This window comes from Coturnix japonica, unplaced genomic scaffold, assembly GCF_054131305.1.
Source record: "Coturnix japonica strain WE unplaced genomic scaffold, WE-NBRP24 Scf042, whole genome shotgun sequence".
Taxonomy (NCBI): domain Eukaryota; kingdom Metazoa; phylum Chordata; class Aves; order Galliformes; family Phasianidae; genus Coturnix; species Coturnix japonica.
The window spans coordinates 1,235,511-1,251,891 of NW_028188945.1; positions in this window are offsets into that span (position 1 = coordinate 1,235,511).

Consider the following 16,381-nt stretch of genomic DNA (forward strand, 5'->3'; position numbering starts at 1 on the left):
TCACGCCCCACAAGTGCCACCTCCCGCCCCAGAAGTGCCACAACCCGCCCCACAAATCCAACTCCTGACCCACAAGTGCCACCTCCCGCCCCACAAGTTCCAGCTCCTGCACCACAAGTGCCACCTCCTGCCCCACAAGTGCCTCCTCCCGACCCACATGTACCAACATCTGCCCCACAAGTGCCAGCTCCTGCTCCTCAAGTGTCACCTCCTCCCCACAAGTGCCACTTCCTGCCGCACAAGTGATACCTGCAGCCCCACAACTGCCACCACCTGCCCCACAACTTCCACCTCCCGCCTCACAAGTGCAACCTCCAGGCCCACAAGTGCCACCTCCAGATCCACAAGAATTAACTCCTGCCCCACAAGTTCCACCTCCTGCCCTTCAAGAGCCACTTCTTGCCCCACAAGTAACATTTCCTGCCCCACAAGTGCCAAATCCTTCCCCACAACATCCACCTGTGCCCTACAAATACCATTTCCGGCTCCACATCATCCAACTCCTGCCCCACAAGTGCCACCTCCTGCCCAACAAGTGCCACCTCCTGCCCCACAAGTGCCACCTCCTGCCGTGCAAGTGCCACCTCCTGCCCCGAAAGTGCCAGCTCCTGCTCCACATGTGCCACCTCTTGCCCCACAAGTTCCAGCTCCCGCCCCATAAGTGCCACCTCCCTCTCCACAAATTCCACCTCCCGCCCACAAGTGCCACATCGCTCCCCACAAGTGCCACCTCCTGCCCCACTAGTGCCACCTTCCCCGCCCCACAAGTGCCAACTCCAGCCCCACAAGTGCAACCTCCCACCCCACAAGTACCAAATCCTGCCCCACAACTTCCATCTCCTGCCCCAGAAGTGTCATCTCCTGCCCCACATGTGTCACCTCCTGCCGCACATCATCCACCTCCAAACCCATAATGTTACCTCCTGCACAACAAGTGCCAATTCCTGCCCCACAAGTGCCAGCACATGCTTCACAAGCGCCAGCTCCAGCCTAACATCATCCACCTCCTGCCCCACAAGTGCCACATCCCGCCCCACAAGAGCCACTTCCTTCCCCACAAGTACCCCATCCCACACCACAAGTTCCAATTCCTGCCATACAAGTGCCTCCTCCTTCCCCACAAGTGCCACCTCCTGCTTCACAACTTCCACCTCCCGACCCACAAGTGCCACCTCCTGCCCCACAACTTCCACCTTGCGACCCACAAGTGCAAACTCCCGCCAAACAACTGACACCTCCTGCCTCACAAGTGCCAACTCCTGCCCAACAAGTGCCACCTCCTGCCCTACTAGTGCCACCTCCTGCCGTGCAAGTGCCAGCTCCTGCCCCACATGTGCCACCTCTCGCCCCACTAGTGCCACCTCCCGCCCCATAAGTGCCACCTCCCTCTCCACAAATTCAGCCTCCCGCCCACAAGTGCCACATCGCTCCCCACAAGTGCCACCTCCCGCCCCACAAGTTCTAACTCCCGCCCCACAAGTGCCAACTCCCGCCCCACAAGTGCCAACTCCCGCCCCACAAGTGCCAACTCCCGCCCCACAAGTGCCAACTCCCGCCACACAAGTGCCAACTCCCGCCCCACAACTGCCAATTCCAGCCCCACAAGTGCCAGCACATGCTTCACAAGTGCCAGCTCCTGCCCCTCATCATCCACCTCCTGCCCCACAAGTGCCACCTCCTGCCCAAAACCTGCCACCTCCCTCCCTACAATGCCACCTCCTGCCATATTAGTGCAGCCTCCTGCCCCACAAGTGCCAACTCCCGCCCAAATAGTGCCACTTCCTGCCCCTCTATCGCCACCTCCTGCCCCAGAAGTTCCACTTCCTGCACCACAAGTCACACCTACAGCCCCACAATTTCCACCTCCTGTTTTACAAGTTCCACTTCCGCCCCACAAGTGCCACCTCCTGCCCAACAAGTGCCATTTCTTACCCCACAGGTTCCAAATCCTACCCCACTGGTGCCATTTCCTGCCCCACAAGTGCCATTTCCCCCCCCACATGTGCCAACTCCTGCCTTACAAGTTTCACCTACCACCCCACAAATTCCACCTCCCACCCCACAAGTTCCACCTCCTGCCCCACAAGTGCCAATTCCTGCTTCACAAGTGCCAGCTCATGCTTCACAAATATCAGCTCATGCCCCACATCATCAACTTCCTGCCCCACAAGTGCCAGCTCATGCCCCACAAGTGCCACCTCTTGCCCCACAGGGGCCACCTCCTGCATCACATCATCCACCTCCACAAGTGCCAGCTCATTCCCCTGAAGTGCCACATTTGTCCACACCACTGCCTCCTCCCCCACAAATAATCCCCCTAACGCCCCACAAGTGTCACTGACTGACCAACTTCCTCCTCCTGCCCCACAAGTGCCAGCGCCTGCCCCACAAGTGCCAGCTCCTGCCCCACAAGTACCTCTTCCCTCCCAACAAGTTCCAATTTCCGCCCAACAAGTACCATCTCCTTCTGCACAAGTTCCACCTCCTGCCCTAAAAGCTCCATTTCCTGCCCCAGAAGTGCCACCTCCCGCCCCACAAGTGCCACCTCCTGCCCTACAACTTCCACCTCCTGGCCCACAAGTGCCACCTCCCGCCCAACAACTGCCAAACCCTGCCCCAAAACTTCCACCTCCTGCCCAACAATTTCCAACTCGTGCCCCACAATTGCCACCTCCTGCCACACAAATGCCACCTTCTGCCTCAAAATGCCACCTCCTGCCCAACAACTCCAACCTCCCGCCCCACAAGTACCACCTCCTGCTCCACAAGTTCCACCTCCTGCCCCATAAGTTCCACCTTACGCCCCACAAGTGCCATCTCCTGCCCCAAAAGCTCAATTTCCTGCCCCATCAGTGCCACCTCCCGCACCACAAGTGCCACCTCCTGCCCCAGAAGTGCCAATTTCTGCCCCACAAGTGCCACTTCCCGCCTTACAAATGCCACCTCCTGCCCCACAACTTTCACCTCCTGCCCCACAAGTGCAACCTCCCTGCCCACGAGTGACACAATCTGCCCAAGTGCCACCTCCTGCCTCACAACTTCCATCTCCCGCCCCACAAGTGCCACCTCCTGCCCCATAAGTGCCAATTTCTGCCCCACAAGTGCCACCTCCCGCCCCTCTATAGCCACCTCCTGCCCCACAAGTTACACCTCTTGCCCCACAACGTCGACCCCCGACCCACATGTGCCACCACCTGACCCACAAGTGCCAACTCCTGCCCCACAAGTGCCATTTCCTGCACCACATTTGTCGCGTCCTGCCCCACAAGTGCCGGCTCCTGCCCCACAAGTGCTACCTCCCGCCCCACTACTTCCACGTCACACCCCAAATCTTCTTACCTTCCACCCCACAATTGCCACCTCCTGCCCCAAACCTTCAACCTACTGCCCCACAACTGCCACTACCCACCCAGCAATTGCCACCCCCCGCCCCACAAGTGCCTCCTCCCACCCCACAAGTGCCAACCCTTACCCCACAAGTTCCAACTCCTGCCCCACATCATCCACCAACCGCCCCACAAGTGTCAGCTCCTGCCCCACAACTTCCATCTCCCACTCCACAAGTGCCACCTACTGCACAACAAATACCATCTCCTGCCCCATAAGTGCCACCTCCTGCCCCACAACCGCTACCTCCTGCCTCATATCATACACCTCCCGCCCCACAATTTCCACCTCCTGCTCAACTAGTGCCACGTGCTGCCCCACAAGTTCCATTTCCCGCCCCACAAGTGCCACCTCCCGCCCCACAAGTGCCGCCTCCAGCCACACAAGTGCTAAATCGTGCCGCACAACATCCACCTCCCGCCCCACAACTGCCACCTCCTGCCTTAAAAGTGCCACCTCCCGCCAAAAAAGTGCCTCCTCCTGTCCCACAGTTGTCACCTCCCGCTCCACAAGTTACACCTCACCCCCCACAAGTTCTACCACCCACCCCACAAGTGCCACCTGCAGCCCCAGAAGTGTCAAATCCTGCCACACAACTTCCACATCCAGCCCCACAAGTGCCACCTCCCACCCCACAACTTCCACTTCCCGCCCAACAACAGCCTTTTCCTGCCCCACAAGTGCCACCTCCTGCCCCACAAGTGCCACTTCCTGCCCCACAAGTGCCACTTCCTGCCCCACAAGTGCCACCTCCTGCCCTTCAAGAGCTACTTCTTGCCCCACAAGTAACATTTCCTCCCCCACAAGTGCCAACTCCTGCCCCACTAGTGCCACCTCCCGCCCCACAAGTGCCACCACCCTCCCCAAAACTTCAACCTCCTTCCCCAAAACATCCACCTCCCGCCCCACAGGTGTCATCATCTGCCCCACAACTGCCACATCCCGCCCCACAAGTTCCACCCCTTGCCCCACAACAGCCACATCCCGCCCCACAAGTGCCACTTCCTGCCCCACAAGTGCCTCCTCCTGCCCCACAAGTGCCTCCTCCTGCCCCACAAGTGCCTCCTCCTGGCCCACAAGTGCTACCTACTTCCCCACAAGTGCCACCTCCTGCCGCACAAGTGCCACCTCCTGCCTCACATCATCCACCTCCTGCCTCACAAATGCCTCCTCCTGACCCACAATTGCCACCTGCCACCCCACAACTTCCACCTCACACCCCACAAGTGCCAGCTCCCGCCCCAGAAGTGTCACAACCCGCCCCACAAATCCAACTCCTGACCCACAAGTGCCACCTCCTGCCCCACAAGTTCCACCTTCCGCACCACAAGTGCCACCTCCTGCCCCACAAGTGCCTCCTCCTGCCCCACAAGTGCCTCCTCCTGCCCCACAAGTGCTACCTACTTCCCCACAAGTGCCTCCTTCTGCCCCACAAGTGCCTCCTCCTGCCCCACAATTGCCACCTCCTGCCACACAAGTGCCACCTCCTGCCCCACAAGTGCCACCTCCTGCCCCACAAGTGCCTCCTCCTGCCCCACATGTGCCTCCTCCTGCCCCACAAGTGCCTCCTCCTGCCCCACAAGTGCCACCTCCTGCCCCACAAGTGCCTCCTCCTGCCCCACAAGTGCCTCCTCCTGCCCCACAAGTGCCTCCTCCTGCCCCACAAGTGCCTCCTCCTGCCCCACAAGTGCTACCTACTTCCTCACAAGTGCCTCCGCCTGCCCCACAAGTGCCTCCTCCTGCCCCACAAGTGCCTCCTCCTGCCCCACAAGTGCCACTTCCTGCCCCACAAGTGCTACCTACTTACCCACAAGTGCCACCTCCTGCCCCACATCATCCACCTCCTGCCTCACAAATGCCTCCTCCTGACCCACAATTGCCACCTGCCGCCCCACAACTTCCACCTCACGCCCCACAAGTGCCACCTCCCGCCCCAGAAGTGCCACAACCCGCCCCACAAATCCAACTCCTGACCCACAAGTGCCACCTCCCGCCCCACAAGTTCCAGCTCCTGCACCACAAGTGCCACCTCCTGCCCCACAAGTGCCTCCTCCCGACCCACATGTACCAACATCTGCCCCACAAGTGCCAGCTCCTGCTCCTCAAGTGTCACCTCCTCCCCACAAGTGCCACTTCCTGCCGCACAAGTGATACCTGCAGCCCCACAACTGCCACCACCTGCCCCACAACTTCCACCTCCCGCCTCACAAGTGCAACCTCCAGGCCCACAAGTGCCACCTCCAGATCCACAAGAATTAACTCCTGCCCCACAAGTTCCACCTCCTGCCCTTCAAGAGCCACTTCTTGCCCCACAAGTAACATTTCCTGCCCCACAAGTGCCAAATCCTTCCCCACAACATCCACCTGTGCCCTACAAATACCATTTCCGGCTCCACATCATCCAACTCCTGCCCCACAAGTGCCACCTCCTGCCCAACAAGTGCCACCTCCTGCCCCACAAGTGCCACCTCCTGCCGTGCAAGTGCCACCTCCTGCCCCGAAAGTGCCAGCTCCTGCTCCACATGTGCCACCTCTTGCCCCACAAGTTCCAGCTCCCGCCCCATAAGTGCCACCTCCCTCTCCACAAATTCCACCTCCCGCCCACAAGTGCCACATCGCTCCCCACAAGTGCCACCTCCTGCCCCACTAGTGCCACCTTCCCCGCCCCACAAGTGCCAACTCCAGCCCCACAAGTGCAACCTCCCACCCCACAAGTACCAAATCCTGCCCCACAACTTCCATCTCCTGCCCCAGAAGTGTCATCTCCTGCCCCACATGTGTCACCTCCTGCCGCACATCATCCACCTCCAAACCCATAATGTTACCTCCTGCACAACAAGTGCCAATTCCTGCCCCACAAGTGCCAGCACATGCTTCACAAGCGCCAGCTCCAGCCTAACATCATCCACCTCCTGCCCCACAAGTGCCACATCCCGCCCCACAAGAGCCACTTCCTTCCCCACAAGTACCCCATCCCACACCACAAGTTCCAATTCCTGCCATACAAGTGCCTCCTCCTTCCCCACAAGTGCCACCTCCTGCTTCACAACTTCCACCTCCCGACCCACAAGTGCCACCTCCTGCCCCACAACTTCCACCTTGCGACCCACAAGTGCAAACTCCCGCCAAACAACTGACACCTCCTGCCTCACAAGTGCCAACTCCTGCCCAACAAGTGCCACCTCCTGCCCTACTAGTGCCACCTCCTGCCGTGCAAGTGCCAGCTCCTGCCCCACATGTGCCACCTCTCGCCCCACTAGTGCCACCTCCCGCCCCATAAGTGCCACCTCCCTCTCCACAAATTCAGCCTCCCGCCCACAAGTGCCACATCGCTCCCCACAAGTGCCACCTCCCGCCCCACAAGTTCTAACTCCCGCCCCACAAGTGCCAACTCCCGCCCCACAAGTGCCAACTCCCGCCCCACAAGTGCCAACTCCCGCCCCACAAGTGCCAACTCCCGCCCCACAAGTGCCAACTCCCGCCACACAAGTGCCAACTCCCGCCCCACAACTGCCAATTCCAGCCCCACAAGTGCCAGCACATGCTTCACAAGTGCCAGCTCCTGCCCCTCATCATCCACCTCCTGCCCCACAAGTGCCACCTCCTGCCCAAAACCTGCCACCTCCCTCCCTACAATGCCACCTCCTGCCATATTAGTGCAGCCTCCTGCCCCACAAGTGCCAACTCCCGCCCAAATAGTGCCACTTCCTGCCCCTCTATCGCCACCTCCTGCCCCAGAAGTTCCACTTCCTGCACCACAAGTCACACCTACAGCCCCACAATTTCCACCTCCTGTTTTACAAGTTCCACTTCCGCCCCACAAGTGCCACCTCCTGCCCAACAAGTGCCATTTCTTACCCCACAGGTTCCAAATCCTACCCCACTGGTGCCATTTCCTGCCCCACAAGTGCCATTTCCCCCCCCACATGTGCCAACTCCTGCCTTACAAGTTTCACCTACCACCCCACAAATTCCACCTCCCACCCCACAAGTTCCACCTCCTGCCCCACAAGTGCCAATTCCTGCTTCACAAGTGCCAGCTCATGCTTCACAAATATCAGCTCATGCCCCACATCATCAACTTCCTGCCCCACAAGTGCCAGCTCATGCCCCACAAGTGCCACCTCTTGCCCCACAGGGGCCACCTCCTGCATCACATCATCCACCTCCACAAGTGCCAGCTCATTCCCCTGAAGTGCCACATTTGTCCACACCACTGCCTCCTCCCCCACAAATAATCCCCCTAACGCCCCACAAGTGTCACTGACTGACCAACTTCCTCCTCCTGCCCCACAAGTGCCAGCGCCTGCCCCACAAGTGCCAGCTCCTGCCCCACAAGTACCTCTTCCCTCCCAACAAGTTCCAATTTCCGCCCAACAAGTACCATCTCCTTCTGCACAAGTTCCACCTCCTGCCCTAAAAGCTCCATTTCCTGCCCCAGAAGTGCCACCTCCCGCCCCACAAGTGCCACCTCCTGCCCTACAACTTCCACCTCCTGGCCCACAAGTGCCACCTCCCGCCCAACAACTGCCAAACCCTGCCCCAAAACTTCCACCTCCTGCCCAACAATTTCCAACTCGTGCCCCACAATTGCCACCTCCTGCCACACAAATGCCACCTTCTGCCTCAAAATGCCACCTCCTGCCCAACAACTCCAACCTCCCGCCCCACAAGTACCACCTCCTGCTCCACAAGTTCCACCTCCTGCCCCATAAGTTCCACCTTACGCCCCACAAGTGCCATCTCCTGCCCCAAAAGCTCAATTTCCTGCCCCATCAGTGCCACCTCCCGCACCACAAGTGCCACCTCCTGCCCCAGAAGTGCCAATTTCTGCCCCACAAGTGCCACTTCCCGCCTTACAAATGCCACCTCCTGCCCCACAACTTTCACCTCCTGCCCCACAAGTGCAACCTCCCTGCCCACGAGTGACACAATCTGCCCAAGTGCCACCTCCTGCCTCACAACTTCCATCTCCCGCCCCACAAGTGCCACCTCCTGCCCCATAAGTGCCAATTTCTGCCCCACAAGTGCCACCTCCCGCCCCTCTATAGCCACCTCCTGCCCCACAAGTTACACCTCTTGCCCCACAACGTCGACCCCCGACCCACATGTGCCACCACCTGACCCACAAGTGCCAACTCCTGCCCCACAAGTGCCATTTCCTGCACCACATTTGTCGCGTCCTGCCCCACAAGTGCCGGCTCCTGCCCCACAAGTGCTACCTCCCGCCCCACTACTTCCACGTCACACCCCAAATCTTCTTACCTTCCACCCCACAATTGCCACCTCCTGCCCCAAACCTTCAACCTACTGCCCCACAACTGCCACTACCCACCCAGCAATTGCCACCCCCCGCCCCACAAGTGCCTCCTCCCACCCCACAAGTGCCAACCCTTACCCCACAAGTTCCAACTCCTGCCCCACATCATCCACCAACCGCCCCACAAGTGTCAGCTCCTGCCCCACAACTTCCATCTCCCACTCCACAAGTGCCACCTACTGCACAACAAATACCATCTCCTGCCCCATAAGTGCCACCTCCTGCCCCACAACCGCTACCTCCTGCCTTATATCATTCACCTCCCGCCCCACAATTTCCACCTCCTGCTCAACTAGTGCCACGTGCTGCCCCACAAGTTCCATTTCCCGCCCCACAAGTGCCACCTCCCGCCCCACAAGTGCCGCCTCCAGCCACACAAGTGCTAAATCGTGCCGCACAACATCCACCTCCCGCCCCACAACTGCCACCTCCTGCCTTAAAAGTGCCACCTCCCGCCAAAAAAGTGCCTCCTCCTGTCCCACAGTTGTCACCTCCCGCTCCACAAGTTACACCTCACCCCCCACAAGTTCTACCACCCACCCCACAAGTGCCACCTGCAGCCCCAGAAGTGTCAAATCCTGCCACACAACTTCCACATCCAGCCCCACAAGTGCCACCTCCCACCCCACAACTTCCACTTCCCGCCCAACAACAGCCTTTTCCTGCCCCACAAGTGCCACCTCCTGCCCCACAAGTGCCACTTCCTGCCCCACAAGTGCCACTTCCTGCCCCACAAGTGCCACCTCCTGCCCTTCAAGAGCCACTTCTTGCCCCACAAGTAACATTTCCTCCCCCACAAGTGCCAACTCCTGCCCCACTAGTGCCACCTCCCGCCCCACAAGTGCCACCACCCTCCCCAAAACTTCAACCTCCTTCCCCAAAACATCCACCTCCCGCCCCACAGGTGTCATCATCTGCCCCACAACTGCCACATCCCGCCCCACAAGTTCCACCCCTTGCCCCACAACAGCCACATCCCGCCCCACAAGTGCCACTTCCTGCCCCACAAGTGCCACCTCCTGCCCCACAAGTGCCTCCTCCTGCCCCACAAGTGCCTCCTCCTGCCCCACAAGTGCCTCCTCCTGGCCCACAAGTGCTACCTACTTCCCCACAAGTGCCACCTCCTGCCGCACAAGTGCCACCTCCTGCCTCACATCATCCACCTCCTGCCTCACAAATGCCTCCTCCTGACCCACAATTGCCACCTGCCACCCCACAACTTCCACCTCACACCCCACAAGTGCCAGCTCCCGCCCCAGAAGTGTCACAACCCGCCCCACAAATCCAACTCCTGACCCACAAGTGCCACCTCCTGCCCCACAAGTTCCACCTTCCGCACCACAAGTGCCACCTCCTGCCCCACAAGTGCCTCCTCCTGCCCCACAAGTGCTACCTACTTCCCCACAAGTGCCTCCTTCTGCCCCACAAGTGCCTCCTCCTGCCCCACAATTGCCACCTCCTGCCACACAAGTGCCACCTCCTGCCCCACAAGTGCCACCTCCTGCCCCACAAGTGCCTCCTCCTGCCCCACATGTGCCTCCTCCTGCCCCACAAGTGCCTCCTCCTGCCCCACAAGTGCCACCTCCTGCCCCACAAGTGCCTCCTCCTGCCCCACAAGTGCCTCCTCCTGCCCCACAAGTGCCTCCTCCTGCCCCACAAGTGCTACCTACTTCCTCACAAGTGCCTCCGCCTGCCCCACAAGTGCCTCCTCCTGCCCCACAAGTGCCTCCTCCTGCCCCACAAGTGCCTCCTCCTGCCCCACAAGTGCCACTTCCTGCCCCACAAGTGCTACCTACTTACCCACAAGTGCCACCTCCTGCCCCACATCATCCACCTCCTGCCTCACAAATGCCTCCTCCTGACCCACAATTGCCACCTGCCACCCCACAACTTCCACCTCACGCCCCACAAGTGCCACCTCCCGCCCCAGAAGTGCCACAACCCGCCCCACAAATCCAACTCCTGACCCACAAGTGCCACCTCCCGCCCCACAAGTTCCAGCTCCTGCACCACAAGTGCCACCTCCTGCCCCACAAGTGCCTCCTCCCGACCCACATGTACCAACATCTGCCCCACAAGTGCCAGCTCCTGCTCCTCAAGTGTCACCTCCTCCCCACAAGTGCCACTTCCTGCCGCACAAGTGATACCTGCAGCCCCACAACTGCCACCACCTGCCCCACAACTTCCACCTCCCGCCTCACAAGTGCAACCTCCAGGCCCACAAGTGCCACCTCCAGATCCACAAGAATTAACTCCTGCCCCACAAGTTCCACCTCCTGCCCTTCAAGAGCCACTTCTTGCCCCACAAGTAACATTTCCTGCCCCACAAGTGCCAAATCCTTCCCCACAACATCCACCTGTGCCCTACAAATACCATTTCCGGCTCCACATCATCCAACTCCTGCCCCACAAGTGCCACCTCCTGCCCAACAAGTGCCACCTCCTGCCCCACAAGTGCCACCTCCTGCCGTGCAAGTGCCACCTCCTGCCCCGAAAGTGCCAGCTCCTGCTCCACATGTGCCACCTCTTGCCCCACAAGTTCCAGCTCCCGCCCCATAAGTGCCACCTCCCTCTCCACAAATTCCACCTCCCGCCCACAAGTGCCACATCGCTCCCCACAAGTGCCACCTCCTGCCCCACTAGTGCCACCTTCCCCGCCCCACAAGTGCCAACTCCAGCCCCACAAGTGCAACCTCCCACCCCACAAGTACCAAATCCTGCCCCACAACTTCCATCTCCTGCCCCAGAAGTGTCATCTCCTGCCCCACATGTGTCACCTCCTGCCGCACATCATCCACCTCCAAACCCATAATGTTACCTCCTGCACAACAAGTGCCAATTCCTGCCCCACAAGTGCCAGCACATGCTTCACAAGCGCCAGCTCCAGCCTAACATCATCCACCTCCTGCCCCACAAGTGCCACATCCCGCCCCACAAGAGCCACTTCCTTCCCCACAAGTACCCCATCCCACACCACAAGTTCCAATTCCTGCCATACAAGTGCCTCCTCCTTCCCCACAAGTGCCACCTCCTGCTTCACAACTTCCACCTCCCGACCCACAAGTGCCACCTCCTGCCCCACAACTTCCACCTTGCGACCCACAAGTGCAAACTCCCGCCAAACAACTGACACCTCCTGCCTCACAAGTGCCAACTCCTGCCCAACAAGTGCCACCTCCTGCCCTACTAGTGCCACCTCCTGCCGTGCAAGTGCCAGCTCCTGCCCCACATGTGCCACCTCTCGCCCCACTAGTGCCACCTCCCGCCCCATAAGTGCCACCTCCCTCTCCACAAATTCAGCCTCCCGCCCACAAGTGCCACATCGCTCCCCACAAGTGCCACCTCCCGCCCCACAAGTTCTAACTCCCGCCCCACAAGTGCCAACTCCCGCCCCACAAGTGCCAACTCCCGCCCCACAAGTGCCAACTCCCGCCCCACAAGTGCCAACTCCCGCCACACAAGTGCCAACTCCCGCCCCACAACTGCCAATTCCAGCCCCACAAGTGCCAGCACATGCTTCACAAGTGCCAGCTCCTGCCCCTCATCATCCACCTCCTGCCCCACAAGTGCCACCTCCTGCCCAAAACCTGCCACCTCCCTCCCTACAATGCCACCTCCTGCCATATTAGTGCAGCCTCCTGCCCCACAAGTGCCAACTCCCGCCCAAATAGTGCCACTTCCTGCCCCTCTATCGCCACCTCCTGCCCCAGAAGTTCCACTTCCTGCACCACAAGTCACACCTACAGCCCCACAATTTCCACCTCCTGTTTTACAAGTTCCACTTCCGCCCCACAAGTGCCACCTCCTGCCCAACAAGTGCCATTTCTTACCCCACAGGTTCCAAATCCTACCCCACTGGTGCCATTTCCTGCCCCACAAGTGCCATTTCCCCCCCCACATGTGCCAACTCCTGCCTTACAAGTTTCACCTACCACCCCACAAATTCCACCTCCCACCCCACAAGTTCCACCTCCTGCCCCACAAGTGCCAATTCCTGCTTCACAAGTGCCAGCTCATGCTTCACAAATATCAGCTCATGCCCCACATCATCAACTTCCTGCCCCACAAGTGCCAGCTCATGCCCCACAAGTGCCACCTCTTGCCCCACAGGGGCCACCTCCTGCATCACATCATCCACCTCCACAAGTGCCAGCTCATTCCCCTGAAGTGCCACATTTGTCCACACCACTGCCTCCTCCCCCACAAATAATCCCCCTAACGCCCCACAAGTGTCACTGACTGACCAACTTCCTCCTCCTGCCCCACAAGTGCCAGCGCCTGCCCCACAAGTGCCAGCTCCTGCCCCACAAGTACCTCTTCCCTCCCAACAAGTTCCAATTTCCGCCCAACAAGTACCATCTCCTTCTGCACAAGTTCCACCTCCTGCCCTAAAAGCTCCATTTCCTGCCCCAGAAGTGCCACCTCCCGCCCCACAAGTGCCACCTCCTGCCCTACAACTTCCACCTCCTGGCCCACAAGTGCCACCTCCCGCCCAACAACTGCCAAACCCTGCCCCAAAACTTCCACCTCCTGCCCAACAATTTCCAACTCGTGACCCACAATTGCCACCTCCTGCCACACAAATGCCACCTTCTGCCTCAAAATGCCACCTCCTGCCCAACAACTCCAACCTCCCGCCCCACAAGTACCACCTCCTGCTCCACAAGTTCCACCTCCTGCCCCATAAGTTCCACCTTACGCCCCACAAGTGCCATCTCCTGCCCCAAAAGCTCAATTTCCTGCCCCATCAGTGCCACCTCCCGCACCACAAGTGCCACCTCCTGCCCCATAAGTGCCAATTTCTGCCCCACAAGTGCCACTTCCCGCCTTACAAATGCCACCTCCTGCCCCACAACTTTCACCTCCTGCCCCACAAGTGCAACCTCCCTGCCCACGAGTGACACAATCTGCCCAAGTGCCACCTCCTGCCTCACAACTTCCATCTCCCGCCCCACAAGTGCCACCTCCTGCCCCATAAGTGCCAATTTCTGCCCCACAAGTGCCACTTCCCGCCTTACAAATTCCACCCCCCACCACAATAGTTCCACCTCCTGACCAAAAGTGCCAATTCATGCTTCACAAGTGCCAGCTCATGCTTCACAAATGCCAGCTCATGCCCCACATCAACTTCCTGCCCCACAAGTGCCACCTCTAACCCCACAAAGACAGCCTCCTGCCCCACATCATCCACCTCCTCCCCCACAAGTGACAATACCTGTTAGAATAGTGCAACCTCCAGACCCACAACTTCAACATCCCGCCACACAAGTGCCGACTCCTGGCAACGTGTGCCACACCCTGCCCCACAAGTGTCAACTCCTGCCCCACAGTGTCCACCTCCCATCCAACAAGTTCCACCTCCTGCCCCACAAGTGCCAATTCCTGCCCCACAAATGCCAGCTCATGCTCCACAAGTGCCAGCTCCTGCCCCTCATCATCCACCTCCTGCCCCGCAAGTGCCACCTCCTGACCCACAACATCAATCTCCAGCCCCACAAGAGCCGCCTCCTGCCCGACAAGTTACACCTGCTACAAGTTCCACAAGTGCCACCTCCCTGCTCACGAGTGCCACATCCCGCCCCACATGTACCACCTCCTGCATCACAACTTCCACCTCCCGCCCCACATGTACCACCTCCTGCATCACAACTTCCACCTCCCGCCCCACATGTACCACCTCCTGCATCACAACTTCCACCTCCCGCCCCACATGTACCACCTCCTGCATCACAACTTCCACCTCCCGCCCCACATGTACCACCTCCTGCATCACAACTTCCACCTCCCGCCCCACATGTACCACCTCCTGCATCACAACTTCCACCTCCCGCCCCACATGTACCACCTCCTGCATCACAACTTCCACCTCCCGCCCCACATGTACCACCTCCTGCATCACAACTTCCACCTCCCGCCCCACATGTACCACCTCCTGCATCACAACTTACACCTCCCGCCCCAAGAATGCCACATTCTGCCCCACAAGTGCCACCTCGTGCCTCACAAGTGCCACCCCCCCCACAAGTGCCACCTCCCGCCCCACAAGTGCCACCTTCCGCCCCACAAGTGCCACCTCACACCCCAACAGTGTCAACTTCCGCCCCACAAGTGCCACCTCACGCCCCACAACTTCCACATCCCGCCCCACAAGTGCCACCACCTGACCCACAAGTGCCACCACCTGACCCACTAATGCAACTACGTGCCCCACAAGTGCCAACTCGTGCCCCACAAGTGCCAACTCCTGCCCCACAAGTTCTACCTCCTGCCTTACAAGTGCCACCCCCTGCCTCACAACTTCCACCTCCCACCCCACAAATGCCACCTCCTGCCCCACAAATGCCACCTCCTGCCCTACAAGTGCCACCTCAGGCCCCACAAGTGCCCCCTCCCGCTCCACAAGTGCCACGTTTTGCCCCACAAGGGCCAAATCCTGCCACGCAACATCCACCTCCTGCCCCACATCATCCACCTCCCACCCCACAAGTGCCACCTCCTAACACACATGTGCCAACTCCTGCCCCACAAGTGCAATTTCCTGCACCACATTTGCCACCTCCTGCCCCACAAGTGCCACCTCCTTCCCCACAAGTGCCACCTCCCACCCCACAAGTTTAACCTCCAGACACACAAGTGCCATCTCCCGCCCCACAAGTGTCAAATCCTGACGTGCAACTTCCACCTCCTGCTCCACAATTGCCATCTCCTGCCCCACAAGTGCCACCTCCCGCCACACAAGTGCCACCTCCCGCCCCTCTATAGCCACCTCCTGCCCCACAAGTTACACCTCTTGCCCCACAAGTTACACCTCTTGCCCCACAACGTCGACCTCCGCCCCACATGTGCCACCACCTGACCCACTAGTGCCAACTCCTGCCCCACAAGTGCCGGCTCCTGCCCCACAAGTGCTACCTCTCGCCCCACAACTTCAACCTCCAGCCACACAAGTGCCAACTCCTGCCCAACAAGTGCCACCTCCCGCCCCACAAGTGCCACCTCCCGCCCCACTACTTCCACGTCACACCCCAAATCCTCTTACCTTCCACCCCACAAGTTCCACCTCCTGCCCCAAACCTTCAACCTTCTGCCCCACAACTGCCACTTCCCACCCAGCAATTGCCACCCCCCGCTACACAAGTGCCTCCTCCCACCCCACAAGTGCCAACCCTTACCCCACAAGTGCCAACTCCTGCCCCACATCATCCACCAACCACCCCACAAGTGCCACCTCCTGCACCACAAGTGCCACCTCCCGACCCACAACTTCCAGCTCCCGCCCCAATAGTGCCAGCTCCCGGCCCACAATTGCCACCTCCTGCCCCACAACTTCCATCTCCCACTCCACAAGTGCCACCTACTGCACAACAAATACCATCTCCTGCCCCATAAGTGCCATCTCCTGCCCCACAGGTGCCACCTACTGTTCCTCATCATCCACCTCCTACCCCACATCATCCACCTCCTGTTCCACAAATGTCACCTCCTGACCCACAACTTCCACCTCCCGCCCCACAATTGCCACCTTCTGCCTCACAAGTGCCACCCCTTGCCCCACAAGTGCCACATCCCACCGCACAATTTCCACCTCTTGTTACACAAGTCTCACCTCTCGCCCAACAACAGCCTCCTCCTGCCCCACAAGTGCCACCTCCTGCCCCACAAGTGCCACCTCCC